The sequence below is a fragment of the Calonectris borealis genome, chromosome 1, assembly GCF_964195595.1.
Source record: "Calonectris borealis chromosome 1, bCalBor7.hap1.2, whole genome shotgun sequence".
Classification (NCBI taxonomy): Eukaryota; Metazoa; Chordata; class Aves; order Procellariiformes; family Procellariidae; genus Calonectris; species Calonectris borealis.
Genome location: NC_134312.1, coordinates 40,092,668 through 40,106,162, shown reverse-complemented (window position 1 = coordinate 40,106,162; position 13,495 = coordinate 40,092,668). Strand labels below are relative to the sequence as shown.

The 13,495-nt window shown below is 38.6% G+C and overlaps 1 protein-coding gene across 9 annotated transcripts in view; it reads right to left on the bottom strand.

The window, feature by feature from the left end:
* Positions 1-13,495, bottom strand: part of FRS2 (fibroblast growth factor receptor substrate 2) — a 62,270-nt gene that overhangs the window by 27,727 nt on the left and 21,048 nt on the right. Inside the window, exon 1 of one of the 9 annotated variants that reach the window (XM_075149676.1) lies at positions 7,411-7,607. The exons of the other annotated variants lie outside the window; for them this stretch is intronic. The gene's annotated coding sequence lies outside the window, so the exon portion shown is untranslated. Of the gene's footprint in view, positions 1-7,410; positions 7,608-13,495 lie in introns of those variants that run through there. 9 annotated transcript variants of the gene reach the window in all.

The window sequence follows — 13,495 nt, the reverse complement described above, 5'->3', positions numbered from 1 at the left end:
TAACAAACAACAACGTAACAGCAATTCACCCCCAAACAGCGAATGCATTTTGGGGGAGATGGCATTTTAATAGTAAAGCAAGCTGAACTAAGGTCAGTCATAATCCTTGCCCTTCATCCACTTGGCAACGATTACTAAGAAAATTAATACTGAAGGTGCCTAAGTACTAGAAGGATGAAAAAGCAGCAGTGCTAACAAAACCATAATAGAGTTAAAAACGACAATGAAGCAGATCCAAGAAGAAACTAAACATGCTGAGAAAGAGTTTGGTGCCGCTGGCTGCAATTATGGAAAACAAACTATGAATGGTAGAGGTGAAGTTGCAGAATCTAGTTTCTAACTTCGCTTATGCTAACAGGTGGAGTTTTACCTCAAGATTTTTATTAAATGAGCATGTTGACAGACTTATGATTAAAATACAGTAACAAATGTACGCTCCTTTTCTCTTTTTAGCCCTTTCCAAAGGAAAAAAAAAAAAAAAAACACAGAACAAACCCTAAAACAAAACCAAAACACAAAACTGGCAAAACCCAAGCTAAACTGTAAAGCCTTCTGGCTCCTATGAAAACAAAATTACTGCAACCACACACAAGCTTCAGCACACAAGGTTGCCGTTTCGGCGCGCCGCCCTCAGAGCCCTCTTTGAACACGCGGAGAAGAGGCTGATGCAGGATCGCACCGGGAACTCGCCCTCTCAGCAGCATTCCTCCGCCGGCACCTCCTGCCGCTGCCAACCGCCTGCTCCTCAAACTCACAGGAGGCTTTCTTTTCTTTTCTTACTCCTTTTTAACACCCAGATCCTCACAACTCGGATCTGTTTTGCTGTATATGTTTCAGTATATTTGGATTCAAAGTGATCAGCAACTTTTTACTTCTTCCCCCTCACCCCACCCCAGTGCTATATAAAAATACCCAATGACTTTTAAAAAACAGAAAAAATACATAAGGAAAAGCAAATTAGGAGCCTTGTTGGTTTGTTTAAATTCAGGACTGCCAACTGATCTTGAAGAGTCATTATGTAAAATTTTGAAATGGCATGTTGGTATAAATTAATTCTCTACAGTTCTCCTTAAAGTGATCATTTCAGCAAAACGCTCAAATTTAGGTTAGTTAAACATTTGTTGGAACACTGTTCATCAGTAATTCCTTAAAAAAATATGCTCATTCTGACAGAAAAGCTCTTATATTCACCACAATTACAGTAGAACTGAAGATTAAAGACCAACTCAAACAGCTGAGTTAGACAAGCAGAGAGAACTGCAGCAGGCAGCAATGTTGTGCTAACACTTAAGTACTTCACGACATTTAAGACTGATTTATATGACACTGACCTCTGCACTTTGCTCTCGCATGACATTTGAAGACTTGCATTTCCTTATCCTGAGGTATATTTTGGCCTATCCAAATGCGATATAAAAGGTCATCACACATTTCATCCAGGTACTAGGTTGATGTAACTGTTCTATTCAATAGGTGCATACATATACGTACATGGCATTAAATGGAGTTTCAAATCTTCACCTCAGCACATTTTGAAAACTCTACGTCTTTAATGAACATGCATCTTGAACAGGAGCATACAAGCTGTTTGCTCCACCATCCCCATTAATCCTTGTGAGGATGTGGGACAACATTCCTTGTTCTATTCTTTAATCACTCTCCAGAAAACAATCCTCTTACTCTAAACTTCCAGAGAAACACGACTTATATTTTACTTGGTATCACTTTTAAAGCAACTTACACACATACAAATATTTTTCAATTTCTTACTAAAACAATTTCTCCAGATCCACACCACCATATTGTTTTCTGTGAATGTCTGCCAGATTAATGACATTCTTTTAAAAAAAACAGCCAGAACTTCAAACTCCAAACCACGACATTAGGTTAAATAAGCAAGCACTACTAAATTATTTTATTCTTGGAACTTCTGAATCTCTAAAAATGTCCTCTGAGGAACAGCATATACAAAAAGAATCATTTTTACACAACAACAAAACAGCAGAAACAGGACTGAAGTTTTAAGCATCACTGCTATGGAAATGCTTTTTGGATATAGGATCAAGGAGAAAGGCAAAGAGATGGGAAAAAAAAGTAGAAGGCCACAACAATTAAGTCAAGTAATGGGGCCTAAGAGGAAGAGAGAATCTAGCTTAATTCTTGAAAAGGATGCTTGGCTTGAAACTGTTTAAATAGTGAGTCAGCTCTCCAATATTTAACCACAAATGCCTCCTAAAACTTGAGGCCCACAGCTCTTGCCAAGTCTTCAAAGCCAGCAAAGTGCCAAATTTTGTAATTAAGTAAATGGCATTGAGTTTATATTTTGTAATATTTTAATCTCTGAAATATTGTTCATTCAAACATTTCAGGAAAGGTTAAGTTTTGCTTTTATGTTTTTGACATGTTTTGCACACAGTCTTCTAGTACATTAATAGAAACAACACTGAAAAGCCTGCAAGGTCTTTCTTACTGAAATGTGAAGCAGATTTAGTAAGATGTTATCAAAACTAAGATCACGCCACTGTGTTTTATAAAAATAACTAAATAGATAAATACAGCTTCAGTGTTTATTTTCAACATGTGCCCTTCTTCATCCATCCATTGGTTCCTCTTTTGCTATCAGCAAGTTCTTAGCACGTGGATACAAGGAACCTGGCCTTACCTGAACATCTAGCTTTTATACATGGTTTTTGTTTCTTGGAAAACTGACAATCCCATTCTCCCAAGATATCATTAAATCTGGGTTCTTTCAAAAATAGTTTGTCTTCTGTATTTACCATTTCTCCCTTTTCTGAACAGAACTCTTTTCATCACATTTGAAAGACTCCTAGTTTTCTTAGTTCTGTTTACATGCCTCCTCACACGCTTCTTGCACATTTTTTCTTCCCACTTTAAGGAGAAATTCTAATAATCATTTAACTTTACATCCCCTGTGATCCCAATTCATTGTATAAAAGGGGAAGATTAACAATAGCTAGTTACTCCTCTAAATCAAAACTATGTAGATTCTTCACTGGTAGCTGGTGAGAAGTAAGATCCACAATCTTAGGGTACCTTTTGTCCCTGCTGAACTGCATCTGCCAAAAAGCAGGTGTAGGTTAAAATATTTTTCTTTGCATTTGCAGTGAAAAAGAGCATAAGCACATTTAGTTAATGTGGCTGATTTGTTAAACCATGGTAACCTGACCGTGTAGATGCCTGTCCGTGCTTTTAATCACCAACTGATTAAAATTCTCATTATTAGGATCTGCCGAGTAGAATTAAGTAAAACCCAAGTATAATCACATTTGTGCATCCAAGCAACCATCTTCTTCTTTCCAGTGCTGAATCTCTTACAGTCAACTTCTATGCAATTAGATAACTTGTCATCCCCGCTAAATCATCTTCTTTAGTTTTGAGTACTCCTTTCTTAGTGATTTAACACACTCCCCATTAGTCTAGCTGATCCATGCCCTAAAAAGTATTTTCCTATTTGAAATGGAAGTTACTAAAAACTGTAGTTTGATCTTCCTATACAGTGGAAAGCAAAGTTCCATTAAATGAAAAATCTTTTTTCTTAGTGCTAAAAAGGTCCATTTCCTTGTATTATATTTCAATTTTTTTTAAAAAAGCTCCTTTTTGGGTCTTATAAAATGGTTCCTTCTTCAACGCTGCTGAAACACTGCAGAAATTTCTGTAGCTACCCAGATCTCTCAATCTAGAGCTCTACAAAGCTTTATTCTGTTGGATGACTATTATACCACATTAGACAACTGCTGTCCGACGTTAACATCACGCAGCATTTTCTTTTAGCAAAGAAAAAACATACCTTTCTACAGAATCCATAGTGAATTGACCACTTTGTATAAATCTCTTCCTAATATTGTAAAGATCTGTAAAAGTAATATTAGAAGGATGTTCAACATGAATGGAAACATGGGTGTTTGTGTGTGCTTGTGTCAGTATCTACACACCAGAAGAAGCAGCAGAACAAGGATTAAAGCTTAGCTTGACCAGATAAGAAAGAGCACCGTTCCCACAACAGTTGTCCCAGCAGTAAAGCTTGTTCTCTGATCAGACCACAGCACAGACAACTTGCCAGCAGAAAAGCCTGCAGCCTAACACAAGGAGGACAGCACTGAGGTTGTATCACATTGCATATATTGTTCCTTTTCCTGTTAGCCCATCCTCAAAACATACTACTGACAAATATTTAGAACACATATTCTAAAAAAAAGGAAAAACAGCATGGGCAGCTGTTCATTATCTAAGATTTATGGAAGCTGAAGATTGAGACAACCATGCCACAACACCTGATGATAGTCAAAAGATATAAAAAATCATCCAAAAATTAGTTTGGCATTACCAGTCAAGAGGAACCCCAGAGATGTCATGACGATTTGACAGCTTTTTTCTTGTCCTGTATCACCCACAAGGGATCCTGGCTAAACCACTTGGGCACAAGTCTTGCTGCTTGTTGAGCAAGTGGACACAAGAGTGCAGGCAAATGAAATCTGTCAGAGAACAAGTGTCAAGTAACTTAAGAGATCAGAGAAACAAATACCACCTTGCCCTTCTGTAGGATCTTGCACTGAATTTTGTATACCATTCTTCGTAAAAAGATAAACTAATTTCATTTCTAATTACTGTTGTAAAATTGTCACAGAACCACTGGTTTCATTACAAAGTTAGCTTGAGTAACCATTTGCTCTCTTTTACTTTTCAAAATAATGGATTGTAACGTAAGAACGCACACATGGCTTGCAAATCCAGCCACATTTTAAAATTCCTCAATACCATCAGTTGTGGACCTTATGATTTGCTACTATTTACATAATTTTTTTTTTCCCTGGGACACCTTTCTAAATCTCCATTACCAACTATATCTTTATTACCTGGAAGAGTATTATCTGGGGTGACATGATTTGAGATGGTGGCAAATGAAAAAAATCTGATTTTAGTCTTCTTTTTGTACGACTTAACTCTTCCCAAGACATTACTGAAGGCTATTCTTCAGGCGTTTTATTGTCCCAAATTTGTAGTTTGAAAGACTGTTTGTACAGTGAAAGTGTCCATTTTGAAGAACAGAAGTTTCCAATAAAATGAAACTTCCCTCACCAAAAAAGTCATATATACTTTTATTTAAACAAGTCCTTCCATAAGATTCCTTCCATTAACAAGTTTGACTAGGTGTCATTTGGAAAATAATTTCTTTGGAAGGTTTTCAGGATTAAACTGTCGACTTTGTGTGTCACATGACATTTATAAGCATTGGTATCTTCAACTACACAGAAAAGTCATATTCACCTTATTGTACTGGAATTATCACCTGTTATCTTAAGTGGCAGATAATCTTTAAGGATAAAAATAACCTTTCTGGATTCTTGTCTTGACAGCACACGCATGTTTTCTAATCAACAACTATGATGCCTAAATATGTGCAGCACATGTTCTCACACAGCAGTCATATCCAAGACTGGGATTCATAAATACATATGAATTTACACCTATAATCCTATCTGAATGAGCAGAAGAGTGACAAAACTCCATTAAAAAAAAAAAAAAATCCTAAATGAAAGGCCTAAGTAGTACACTGAACTTTCCTGGTGCTGGGACAGTAGCCTTAAGTTTCAGTCTCAGACAAACCTCACACACCTCCACCTCTCCTTGGCTATGGGGAATTCTGAGTACTGTACAGTGTCAAAAATTACCTGAAATACTGTAGCCCTCAAGGCCTTCAGATAGATTTTTTTGTTTCTCTACCAACTGCATTCAATGGTAATCTCTACATACGAGTTCATGCTGGCTTTATGATTCTGTGTTATTTTAAGAGTGAATCTTACATGCTGCAAACTTCTGCAAATTCTGGATATTAAGAATGAGGTCGATGTAGTTTAAAATACCACACTAAAACTTCAAACACTCTTGCATATGGGAAACAAGCTGATTTGGTTTATAGCTAGCATGGACAAGCTTGTCCTTGCCCATCCATTTTGCTAACATCTGATGGCTATATTGAATGCCCATTTTCTCTTGTAAAGAATTAATTCTAGAGACTGCTGAAGATGCCAAGACTTTATTACCATTACTAGCCATGAGTACATCAAAGCAGCACCCACAGCACCCTTTGAAAATGGTATCAGTTCCACAACAGGGTCTTGTCTTTACTTGGGACTAAAGCCTCCAAAATTTACCCTCCACAGCTACACAATTTTTTTTTTTCTGATCAATTTCCACAGTGGAAAACATATACATTGAAGGCAGGGGTGGGGGGGCGGGGAGAGACAGGACACACAGACAACACATACCAACCAACATGTGTGCTCCTAGGATACACTATACTAATTCTTCATCTTTATATTATACTCTTTTTCATCAATAACACTACCCAAACAGATCACACTCTCGTTATTCTGTGCCAGCTGTGCTATTTAATGGATATTGAAGTAGTACCACTTGGTAGAGTACATTAGCTTAAAAGGTACAAACAGTAGCTCTTCTGTTACATTTTTTATTATTAAACTTCAAAAAGGCCTTGCAAACAAGAAACCAAAAAAAATGTACTACTGATGCTCTGAAAGCCCTGCAGACCTCCATGGGAGTTGCCGATTCTGAAGTATTCTTGACGTTAACTGCTTTATTGACTAAAGCAGACAAGTTGTCTCCTTTATGAAAAGTCCCTATTCATATGCCAGCCACCGCATCTCCTAAACCAGCATTCCTCAAACTGAAGTCCACAAGCTCAAGGCTGGTTTCACCTTCCCATCCCGCCTCCTCTCCCCTCCAGTTTGAGCAGCACTTTTCAGGAAGCGATGGAGAATTGCAAGGGTGCCAGGGAAGCAGAGGGGAGAAGTGATTGCCAAAACCAGGCAGGAGTCATGCAGCAGTAGTGCGGGGAGACAGGCAGGCAGTGCAGAGAGCAGGGTTGCTTAGAAATACATGCAGCCACCTTTCAGGAGGTCACACTCCTGCTGTCCGGAGGCTACACAATGACACAAGTCAGAGGTACAGTGATGGGCTCTCCTGCTGCTGCTGGCCACAGGTGAGCTCTGGCTCTCATCGGTCTCCATGGTGAGCTGCTTCATGGAGCAAGGCCAGCAGAAAATGTATTTTTGGAAGGTTACGTTTCAGCCAGTTTAGTTTCCTGAGCTGCCTCCCTGCTGGCCTAGTGACAGGGCTGGCACAACCGAGAGAAGGCAGGAATGTGCAGGGGGGAGCAGGGTTACAACTAGTTGCGTGCTTAGCTCAGCTGGGACTTCAAGCCATACCCAAATCACAGCTTCATTAGCCCAACTTGACCAGAGATAAATTGACTTATGTTCTTCCTCCAGCTAATAGGTACATCTCTGCCTAAATGTATGCAACATATCATTTATTGCTACTGAGAAATAAAATACAAACAAAAAACTAGTAAGAAAACCCCATACCCACCTGAATTTCAGCTATCTCAGGTTTTGCTTTCTAGAAATGTTTCTTCAGTTACCCATCACTTCCAAACATCAGTACGCCACTCATAACTGATCCCTGGAAATATTTAAAAGACATGTAGATGAGGAGCTTAGGGACATGGTTTAGTAGGCATGGTGGTGTTGAGTTGATGGTTGGACTCGATCTTAGAGGTCTTTTCCAACCTTAATGATTCTATGATTCTATGATCTGGGTTAAAAATAATAATTATTTTCCTTGCTCAGCTATTTTTTAATCTGGACCAGCTTCCTGATCAGGTTCATCACATGAACACCCAAACACAGGTAAGGGGGTGGCACTATTTATACCAAGAACACCACAAAGAGAAATGCTCTTTGAAACTACGCCCACAGATACACCTTTGTAGTTACTCTATTCTGTGCTGCAGTTAAATAATCAATCACACCTTATTGTCAATGAAAAGTCACAGAGAACTTGAAAGAAAGGACAGAACACAGAAGAATTCAGATTTAGGCAGTTTTTTTTAACAGAAACATTAAAAAAGTTACAATTCCGACCCATCCATGGTGCTTGCAGCTTAATTTTAAAGCAGGTGCAACAAGCAAAATGGATACTACCCCAATCCAACAATTTTCTAGAAGACAGGTAACTTCAGTTACATAGTTTAAACAACCAATTTGCTGTTTCAGGGTATTAGAAGTCTGCCCAAAGATGATACAAAAAACAATCGTTCACGGATTCTACAACTACAGCATTTTTTGGGTGAAAACTCAGTGGTCTCTAGCAAAACAGCACAATTTGTTTAAAAACACGGGATGGAAAATGTTTTGGCATAAAACCCATCTAAATAACAAGCCCATAAAGCTTGCTGGCACTTACTTAGACAAGAATGGAAAGAAAACAAAAATCTATTCTAATTCACTCAACTTTAAGATTTGTATTTTAAATTTACTATTAATTTATATGATTCAACATCTTAAACTAGACTTCATGTACAGATGAATACAAGTTTAAAACCAATTCCAACATACATTTAAGCTGATTTACTAAGTCCCTAGGTTTACTCCCTAGGTGAAAACTCAAAGCAGTAAAGTATCTGTATAAAGTACTAACTTCCCTTCTCCAGCTTCTTAGCATTTCTGCAGTAACTATACATTTTAACAAATATTTTTTTAAGTAGGAGAAATTGCTTGTTACCACTGTTTATATCCAAACTCCTGTAAAGTAGTTAAAGGATCTTCTCACTCCCTACAACACAGATGACACCAAGCTGGGCAGGAGTGTTGATCTGCTTGAGGGTAGGAGGGCTCTGCAGAGGGACCTGGACAGGCTGGATCGATGGGCTGAGGCCAACTGTATGAGGTTCAACAAGGCCAAGTGCCGGGTCCTGCACTTGGGTCACAACAACCCCATGCAACGCTACAGGCTTGGGGAAGAGTGGCTGGAAAGCTGCCCAGAGGAAAAGGACCTGGGGGTGCTGGTTGACAGCCGGCTGAACATGAGCCGGCAGTGTGCCCAGGTGGCCAAGAAAGCCAACGGCATCCTGGCCTGTATCAGAAATAGTGTGGCCAGCAGGAGCAGGGAGGTGATCGTGCCCCTGTACGCGACACTGGTGAGGCCGCACCTCGAATACTGTGTTCAGTTTTGGGCCCCTCACTACAAGAAGGACATGGAGGTGCTGGAGCGTGTCCAGAGAAGGGCAATGAAGCTGGTGAAGGCCTGGAGCACAAGTCTTCTGAGGAGCAGCTGAGGGAACTGGGGTTGTTTAGTCTGGAGAAGAGGAGGCTGAGGGGAGACCTCATCGCGCTCTACAACTACCTGAAAGGAGGTTGTAGCGAGGTGGGTGTTGGTCTCTTCTCCCAAGTAACAAGCAATAGGATGAGAGGAAATGGCCTCAAGTTGTGCCAAGGGAGGTTTAGATTGGACATTAGGAGAAATTTCTTTACTGAAAGAGTGGTCAGGCCTTGGAACAGGCTGCCCAGGGAAGTGGTTGAGTCATCATCCCTGGAAATATTTAAAAGACGTGTGGATGTGGCACTTAGGGACATGGTTTAGTGGGCATGGTGGTGTTGGGTTGATGGTTGGTCTTGATGATCTTAGAGGTCTTTCCCAACCTTAATGATTCTATTTCAACTGCTCAGGAGCAGCCAGGGAATGATATACAAAAAGTCTAAACCAGCTAAACTGAAACAGCAATGTCCACAGAGAGGATTTGTTTTTACTAGTTATCATAACAAAATACAGCAATTTAAAAGTAATTTCTGAGGAGCTATTTCATATATATTTTATTAGCTGAACACCCTGTCACCTGAAACTGCTGTATAGTGTTTTATTCTCAGAAGAAACGCAGTAATGATTTTTGAGGTGCTCTCTTGTGTTCGAGAGATATGGGATATTGCCCGATACCTGAGCTGTTCTATCCTAAGCAAATAAATTCATTACAAATGGATTAAGACGGGACTTCTAGGTTTAGAAGTTACAGTTTAATAAATATTTACACCCAAAAATCATTGGTCAAGTGGAAAAAAAAAGTTTACACTTCAAGATGAGATAACTTGATGAACCTTTGAGAATTAAAAAAAAGAGTTTTTAAAAACCATTAAGTACAAAAACCACCAAATAATTAAACATATAATAAATACATGGTAATTAATGTCTGTAATAAGCTGACAAGAAAACTGGTGGAGCTTTGATGTCTTGAGTAGCTCCGAAATCAAGGTCAGATAAATTTCTGAAATACATTATTTCAGTAGAAAGTTAACTGCTTTCAGTTCAAGAGTAAATGGGTGAGATGTAGTATCTTATCAGAACACAAAAGAGTCAGACTTGGTTCCTCCATTCTAACCTTAAGCAACTTATGACTAAGAATAAATGTTGGCATTAAAAAAAAAAACAAAAACAAAGAAAACCCCTTTTCTCCAATATTTAAAAGATTTTCAAAAGCAGTTTTAGAATAAAAACTATATTTGAACTTAGTGTTGAAATATATTCCTGCCAAGGACTACATTTTAGCATATCACCACGTTACATACAAGACTGACGTAAGTTACAGAAGTGGTTACTGAGGATCTTAAAACATGGAACAGTGGAAATAACATCAATGAACACACAGTTTGAAAGTATGTGCATCTTTGGATAGAAAAATCAGTACGTTTGCTATGTAACAAAGCTACGAAGTCTGAAGTATAAACTTAAGGTTTCATTAACATAACTGGTACTTTTGATCTAGTATCTTTGATAATGAGTTTCACCTATTCAATAAAGAAAAAAAAAACCTTGCTGTACTGTATAAGAGGAGGTTTTCCAGAAGCACACAGTTCAGGTAACAATTTTATATGACAATTGATTCACAAAGCATGATTACTGAACAGTGTTCCTTCCTTTTCTGTCTGTTTCATTTTTTTTTTCCCCTTGTCTTTCTTATAGCATTCCATCTGCTGCCACAGGGACTTCCACTGGGGAATACCCTGAAAATAACAATTGGCCCTTTTGTACCAACTTTGGGGTTTAGCGAATCAGTAGGGTGATGAGTATCACAACACTGCCAAATATTCTGTCCAGTGGAGATGGCCAGTCAGATGAAGCCAGCTAAGTACCCCAGGTGACAGGACCAGAGGTGACCAAGGCCAGTACCTTTGGCTTCCAGGACATTTGGAAGATTCTCTGTATGTCTCACTGACTGTCTTTCCTACATTGGCTTGACCTCTTCTTTCTGTTATAGTCTTCACCTCACTTCCTTGCTACTTCTCCTCTCACCATACCTCATCTCAGCTATCTGCCCGTCATTCCATTTTCTTTGTTCAGCTCATCCCTCGTCCATATCCAGGACCTTGCTACCACCATTGCTGTCAACGTACAATCACTTATGTAATACATGTATGTTTCTCATTTTGCATGCCTGTCTTATCCATTTAGACTATAAACTCTAAAAAACAGTTGGTAATTCCTGCCCTAATATTTATACTGCAGCTACCACAAAAGAGATGTAATTTCAGCTGACCATTACACCCACTGTAACAGACATGAAAACTGTATGTCCAGCCACAATTCCTTGGCAGGAACACCTCTACCAGTCTAAACTGGCATCCCCGTTTTATGGCACAGCTATCTTGTTGCTTTTGTCTGTTCCCGTGCAGTGAAAATATGCTCCGTCCAAGAACTGGCAATGAGCAGACTCATTTCAACTATGTTAAAACAGTATTATGCTTATCATACAATTTAAGTGTCTTGCAGTTCACCCTTAATTTGAGTACAAGTTATGAGTTTTTATGTGCAATTGTATACTTAAATAGAGGTATTATGTGATATTGTACTGCTTATAACCCTTCAAACCCATAACTGTAAAGACATCAAACATACAGCTGATGGATACAGGCTTGGAAAGGGGAAGCGTACAACTTGTCAGTAAACTTGACTTAGACAAAGCTTCCTAAGGAACTGCAGCTACTTACAGTCAGCACACAATGCTGACAAATCCACTTTTTATTGTTATGTTTAAAACTTTTGTCTGCAACAGTACAAGAGAAAAGGGAAGAAAAAGTAATGGTGGAAGACCTTGAAATAAAGACCTTCTCAAGACATGCTGTGCCAAAAGTAGTTTACTTTTCCTACAGGAACTGTATTCTTAGAGATAATACAACTAGTGAGTCCAAAGGTCTATATATAGGAGGCTCAATTATGCGAGATTAAAATCTTTTTCATAACCATTTTTAGAGCTTTGCTCATATATACTAAGGCAAAAAGGCCACTTTGTCAAAAAGTCTCTCATCATTCCCTTACAATCTGAAGGCTATACAAGGGAAAGTCTATGTGGCAAGGAGAGAGGGTGGGTCAGGAGAGCAGGTACCCAACAAACATTAAAACTGTTACTGCATGGTAAATGGAGTTGAGCATGTATCAGTATGGATTACACCGTAAACAACTATCAAGAACTTCAATGAATAGTCATTAGAATGGCGCAACTTTTTTCTACCAAATGCACAAAAATTATCTCATCTATCTGCCCGAGGGGGCCCAACAAGTGTGTAATTTTGGATATTGGCATGTTTTGGAAACACATCAGCAAGTGAGCTTGACAGGTTCAAAGAACTTTGGTCATCAGTTGGATTGAAACATCCATTAATTACCTAGACACAAAATACACAGAATTATCCAAGTTAACAGTCTTTAATGCAAAAAGGTCAATCTTTACCAAAGCTACACAATAAACAGGCAGAAGGACATGACCACTTGTAACCACTGGCATGGTAGTTCAGACAAAGCTAGTTCCTGAGCATGCTGTTTCTCCTTTCCAAAGCTTTACTACACATAAGAACCCTCCCCGTTACCCAGTGTGACTAGTTTTAAGCAGGACGGATTTTACACGTGGTCTCACAACACACAAATATAGTATTTGCTCCACTAACTCTGAAATAGGTTGCTGGTCTTCATTTCGTACAAAGGAATAGTCTTCTTGAGCTTTCTAGAAACTTTAAGGCACCAACTGCCTGCCTGTGCCTCCATCATTCCACTGCTATTGCTGCCTATGCTAGCTAGATAAATCATGCTACTTGTAAAAATAAACACGGGTTCTCAAAAAGTTGCAACAGATCTGTGAGGACTAACACAAAGATTATCATTTCACATTGAGTTAACAGACAAACACCCCCCTCAAACCACCACCAAAACCAGTCAAATAAATTAACGATAGCACAGACACGTATATCATAGTCTGTGCACATTTTCCCATAGAAATTTACCTATATACACAATATAATATTTTAAACAATATCAAGATAAATATAAGCCATTAAAGGATGCCATTAAGATTTATATGTATTTTTCAGGTCATTCCTTAAAAGCCACATCTTCAATTACCAGAAACTGATGCTTTCAAATTCAAAATATTTAAGTGTTCTTGCTTATTTAGTCTATCCAGAAGAAGACAGCAGTATGAATAGCAAAACCAGATGTTATCAATAATATGTAATTAACATCACAAGCTTGCTACTGATTCAGTGCAACCCCAGAAACATGGGGTTTCTGTTGTCTTCAAGCAACAGGCACAGATAGGATGTTTCTGGGGAGAACAAAGAAGAAAAATTCCTGT